Source organism: Neofelis nebulosa, chromosome 7 (assembly GCF_028018385.1).
Source record: "Neofelis nebulosa isolate mNeoNeb1 chromosome 7, mNeoNeb1.pri, whole genome shotgun sequence".
In the NCBI taxonomy this organism is placed as follows: domain Eukaryota; kingdom Metazoa; phylum Chordata; class Mammalia; order Carnivora; family Felidae; genus Neofelis; species Neofelis nebulosa.
In genome coordinates this window covers 63,233,012-63,239,011 of record NC_080788.1, presented here as the reverse complement: position 1 = coordinate 63,239,011, position 6,000 = coordinate 63,233,012, and the positions used below count along the sequence as shown (strand labels likewise).

The 6,000-nt window shown below is 48.9% G+C and overlaps 1 long non-coding RNA gene across 2 annotated transcripts in view; it reads left to right on the top strand.

Moving 5' to 3' along the window:
- Window positions 1–3,469: 3,469 nt before the first annotated feature.
- The window catches only part of LOC131516751 (uncharacterized), a 36,281-nt gene continuing 33,750 nt past the window's right edge, over window positions 3,470–6,000 (top strand). For both annotated transcript variants that reach the window (XR_009264217.1, XR_009264216.1), the window contains exon 1: window positions 3,470–3,559. This is a non-coding gene — a long non-coding RNA (uncharacterized LOC131516751). The remainder of the gene's footprint in view (window positions 3,560–6,000) is intronic.

Genomic DNA, 6,000 nt, shown 5'->3' with positions numbered 1-6,000 from the left:
AAACAGTGGTATTGTTGGATGGTATAGACTGAGAAGGGCAGAGGGAACTTTCTGGAGTGATGGAAATGTTCTGTATCTTTTTTTTAAATGTTTATTTATTTTTGAGAGAGAGAAACAGAGTGTGAGTGGGGAAGGGACAAAGAGAAAGAGGGAGACACAGAATCCGAAGCAGGCTTCAGGCTCTGAGCTGTCAGCACAGAAGGGGCTCAAACTCACAAGCTGTGAGATCATGACCTGAGCCGAAGTGAGTTGCTTAACCCACTGAGCCACCCAGGTGCCCCCCCCCCTTTTTTTTTTTTAATTTTTCAGATGTAGCTATTTAAACTGCCTTACCATGAGACTGCTTAGGACAGGAGAAAGAGCTTGACTGGTTCTGTTTAAATGCTGGTTCAGTCCTTATTACATGTGATATTGAGGATGTTACTTAACCTCTCCAAGCCTCAGTTTCCTCATCTGTAAAATGGGAATAATACCTACCCCATGTGGATTTGGGGGACAATTGTATGAGAGAAAGTACTGCGTTTCAGAAATAAAAGCTATTGCTGATCTCTGCAGAAGGAGAACGCTGGTGATGTGAGGGTCTTTGTTTAGCACCATGTCCAGCGTGGGTGAGAGCATGCCTCTTCAAGAGCATTTCTAGGAAGGCAGGACCTAGCTGCTCTTCTCTGCATGAGGAAGGGGGAGAGATGCCGAAGCTGAGAGGAAAATCTTGGAGGGAGTGCTTGGGACTGGGCAAGATTCAGAGCCCTCTCAGAGGAAGGGTGGATGAGGAACACCCTAAAAGGCGAATAAGGGAAGAGAGGTCTAATGGAAGGAAATACTGCACCCTGCTGTATGCGTAAAATTCCCCTTCTTTGGTCTCCTCTCTACGCCTCCAAAAAAAAAAAAAAAAAAAAAAAAAAAAAAAAAAAAAAAAAAAAAAAACAGTCTACAAGATAAAGCTCTTGTGTAAGTGGACCTTTTGGAGGAGTGAGGGGAGTTGGTAAATCCTGCTTCAAGGGTGGCACAGGGAGGAAAGGTAGGCTGCAAACACCCAAATCTGGTGTATCTGTGTGTCTGGCACAGTCCTGAGTGCAGGGTACAGGCTTAATAAATGACAGACATTTAACGTCGTGTGGACCGGACTGGCTGAAGAACCTGCCTCACTGCAAACGGTGGGCTGAGGTCTGAGCGCCGAAGCGAGTGTTTCTATGACAACAGCAGCGTCTTTGCGCCCCGGAGTGGGCGCGTGGGGTGGGGACGTGGCTGAGGTGAGCTCCAGTTGGCCTCACCCGTGGGCCAGCAAAACCTCCCTGTCTGGGGCGCCAATGATTCCCTCTCACGCTCCACTCTGGCTTCGTGCCGGTCACCGGCGGCACGCAGAGAGCCCGGAGCCGGAGCCGCCTCTCAGTTGTCGCGCCCCGCTGTGAATCTCGCCCACGCCTTCCCCGGGAGCTGGCCACAGAGGCCCACAGCTCGGGCAGGTGACAGGACCCTGTGTTCTCCTCGAGCTGTCCTCACTGTGGCCCTCGGCCACCCGGACTCCCCAGCCAGCGAGCCGGGGGAGTGCGAAAGGACGCGCCGCAGGGCCCAGCGCTCTCTCCCCACGGACCGGGCTGGGGTCAAGGTCTCGGCTCCTTTCGCTCGCAGCACCGCCCCCTGGCGCTGAGCCGGCGGGAACGTGCCGGCCGCCTCAGCGTGGATCTCGCGCAGCCGGTTCGGCCGCCGCCGACGGGGCGGAGACTGGGCGCCCTCTTGGCCCCGGCGGCCGGCAGGAAGGGGGGCCGCCAACCGGATAACCGCCGCGGGCGGAGAGCGCGGCCGTGTGCCTCCCCGGGGGCCTGTGCTCTGTCTGGTCGGAACAGAACGTTTTACACCGCAGATCTAAAACTACTCTCCCGACGTTGCTTGGATTGGGACAGGCCTGTGTGAAACAGGGTCACCGCCTCAGTGTGCTCAGCTGGTGATGCAGCAGTGACAAGAGCCAGCCCTCCTGCAGGCAAGGCCAAGCAGGCAGCCTCCCACCCACGGAGGACGTCAGGAGTTCCTGACCTCTCCCCATGACCACATCCCACCCGCCTCTGCCATGACCCTCTGCTCCCCAAACTTCTGTTTTGAGGATAGGCATGAACTCTCCGGCCTCTAACACTCTCACCTGCTGAACGTCCATCTGTAGGGACCTAGGGTTTCCCTCTTCGTCTTTGTCCTCCCCATCCCAGCACCCACCCCCCCACCCGTGCCCGTCATCACTCTGTCTTCCCCAGTGACCCAGTCTCCCCCAGACCCTTCCTCAGCTCCACCCTTGACGCTTGACCCTCACCACAGCTCAAGTTCACTTAGCTCCTTCAGCAATAAGACTGGTGCTCAACCCCCAACCCCATTCCCATCCCTGTTTTCACAACCTCGTGGTTATTTCTGGTTTCCTATTTCTCCAAGTCACCACTATCCGTCCTTAACAGGGACTCCAAACATTGCCCTCTCCCAGCTGCCATCGTGGTCCCTGACTCAGCCCCCTCCCCAAACCCCTCCTTGCATCTGGGATCACTGGCCCAGTCGAGCACAGAAGATTCTCCTGACTCTGCCTGATGGAATTTATGTGACCTGTATGTGTCCCCACTTGAGACTCCACCTTCCACCCTGCTCTGGGCCCCACCCCCAGTCTGTACCCTCACTTGTGCTCACTCACAGAGCTGTCAGTGGGATCCAGAGGTGTGGCAGGACCCTCTCTTCCTGCCCAGCAGGCCTGCTGGGGTTCACAGAGCAGATTTCGGTTCCTGCCTTTTCTGCCCAAAGGGATGGAGCCCTGTTTTCCTAACCTCACCTGCTTTTGAAGGTCCAGCATCTTCCAAGGACCTCCTGGGATGATGGGGGAGGAGGGGAGCTTGCCTCATCCTTCCCTCTGGTACACCCTGGGTTGCTGTTTGGTCAGCTAAACATTCCCACCAAAAATTGGTAAAGGAAGCAACAGCTGGTTTAATTCTCAGAGTCTTGGCTGCCCGTTTCCTGGAGTTTATGGAGGCAACATTGCCACTTTCTGAGCACCTACTGACTGTATTCATGGGCCCCCAAGGGAAGGTCATCACCCTCTCCCCTAGCTTGGCTAAATCCTACCCCTTCAATCAAGACTCAAGCCCCAGGTAGCCCAGGGCTTAATTTAAGAGCCTACCTTTATCACTTGCCATGGTTTTCCCTCTCGGTTGTTGCTGTCTCCAAAAAGAGACAATGTTGTCAACTTTGTCCCTATGATCAGCTCTGGTGCTCCCCACCACACCTAGGCTAGACAGCAGGTCACATGCCAAAAGAGGCAGGACTCCCCTTTCCAAGGGCACTCGGGACATGTGCTATGGATGGGTGCCCAAGAAGATATGTGCAAAGTTCCCTCATGCCCCATAAGTCCACCACAGGGCTATTCTTGGCCCATTACTGAGGACACACTGTGTCCTGCCTCTGGATGAAGACAGGAGTCCATCCTTTCAGGGATACACACTAAAATAGTGCTTCTCATATTTCCAGATTTTTATACACCAGGAAAAAGCATTGGAGTTTCTAACTTTTTACTTTGCCGAGAAGTTTACTGACAGTAAGTACCATCTACTATCACCATCATTTCATTTATCCATAAACTTTAATTCCAATAATATGGGAATGACATAGATGCATTACTAACATTGTGCTTTTTAAAAAGTTTTTTTTTTTTGAGGGGTACCTGGGTGGCTCAGTCGGTTAAGCCAACTCTTGATCTCAGCTCAGGTCGTGATCTCATAGTGAACTTGAGCCCCATGTGGGGTTCTGCACTGACAGTGTGGAGCCTGCTTGGGATTCTCTCTCTCCCTTTCTCTCTGCCTCTCCTCCACTTGTCCTCTCTCTCTCTCTCTCTCTCTCTCTCTGTCTCGAAATAAATAAACTTAAAACAATTTTTTTGAGTTTTTGTTTTGAAATGATTGCAAACTTACAGAAATATTGCAAGAATAGTACAATGAATTCCTATATACCCTTCACTCGGATTTACAAAGTACTAACATTCTGCCATATTTGGTTTATTGTTCGCTCTCTTTCTCTACACACACGGGCACACACACACCAATAGAGAGAGAGAGAGAGAGAGAGAGAAGTCTCTATACCAATAAATGTATTACCTAAACCATTTGAAAGTAAATTGTAGATATGGCCCCTCTTAACCCTGAAATACCACAGTACTATTATCAAAATCAGGAAATTTAGCATCTTTGATACAATACCATTATCTAATCTATGTACCTTCTTCGAATTTTGCCAGATGTCCCAGTAATGTCCCTCCCCACCCCGCTGTTACAGCCCTCTCCTCCCTCCCACCTCCTCCTCCTCCTCTCTCTCCTCCCCCTCTTCCTCCTCCTTCTCCACTTCCTCCTCTCCTCCCCCTCTCCTTCTCTTCTTCCTTTCTCTCTCCTCCCCCTCTTCCTCCTCCTCCTGCTTCCCCTCCTCCTCCTTCTAATAGCTATTGTTTTCTCTGGTTCAGGATCCCATCCAGAATCTCATATTGCATTTAGCTGTCATGTCTCTTTAGTCTCCTTCAATCTGAGCAGTTCCTCAGCCTTTCTTTGTCTTTCATGATATTGGCTTTTTTTTTTTTTTTTCTCAGTACAGGCCAGTTACTATGTAGAATGTCCCTTAGTTGGAGTTTGATGTTTCCTCATGATTATATTCAGGTAATGCGTTTTTGCCAAGAATACCACAGAAGTGATGTGTCCTTTCTCAGTATATCACATCAAGAGGCACATGACATTGGTTTGTCATACTTTGAGAAATGTTAATTTTGATCACTTGGTTAGAATGGTGGTAACTGTGTTTCCCCACTGTTAAATTACTATTTTTCCCTTTGGAATTTGGTAAGTAATTTGTCAGGTGAATTAGCAAGTCTTTTAAATGAAATAAAATTGGCTTTTTGGAAAACTCATTCCATAGCCCTGTTTTCCTCATTTGCTCATGTCTGTTGAAAATATCTTCAACGGGCGCCTGGGTGGCTCAGTCGGTTAAGAATCTGACCCTTGGTTTCCACTCAGGTAATGATCTCCCAGTTTCGTGGGTTCAAGCCCAAAGTCGGGCTCTGTGCTGGCAGCATGGAGACTGCTTGGGATTTTCTCTCTTTCCCTTTCTCTGCCCCTCCTCCACTCATGCTGTCTCTGTCTCTTTCAAATAAATAAATAAACTTAAAAAAAAAGAGAAAATATCTTCAAGATCACCAGTGATCCATATAATGCCTCTTAAAAATCACTGCACAAGGATGCAAGCAAATTATTTATTTATCTAACAAATACTTGAGTACTATATAAGCCATGTACCTCAGAGGGAAGAACAGTGTACAATCAGGACACCATATAATTAAGTATGGCACACCTCTTTTATAGAAGGCCTCTGGACCTAACTTCCAATTTGCAGAAAACACAGGGGACAGAGGAACAAGTTGAACAACTCAATGAGGAAACAACCACTAAATCCAGAATGTGAAACATTCTGTAAGAAAGCTGGCCTACAAAAGGACACTGTCTTGGAAAAAAGAAAGGAGTGACTAATCTGGATTAAACGTTGCAACAATTCATGAGCTTTGATCGAATCCGATTTTCTTCAAAACTATAATTGGGGACAATAGGGGAAATTTTCATGTAAACTAATATTAGATGACATATGGAATTATTGTTAGTTTTCTTAGGTATGATAATGGTTCTGTAATTATATAAGGGAATGCCCTTATATTAGGAGATGCATGCTAATGTATTTAGGGAGGAGGGGGCATGATGTTTGCAATTTACTTTCAAAACGTTCAGCAAGGGGTGCCTGTCTGGCTCAGTGGGAAGGCCATGCAACTCTTGATCTCTGGGAGTTCAAGTCCCACTTTGGGTACAGAGGTTACTTAAATAAATAAAGCTCTAGGGGTGCCTGGGTGGCTTAGTTGGTTGAGCATCTGACTTGATTTCGGCTCAGGCCATGACCCCAGAGTCGTGGGTTCAAGCCCTGTGTGGCGCTCCGGGCTGAATGTGGAGCCTG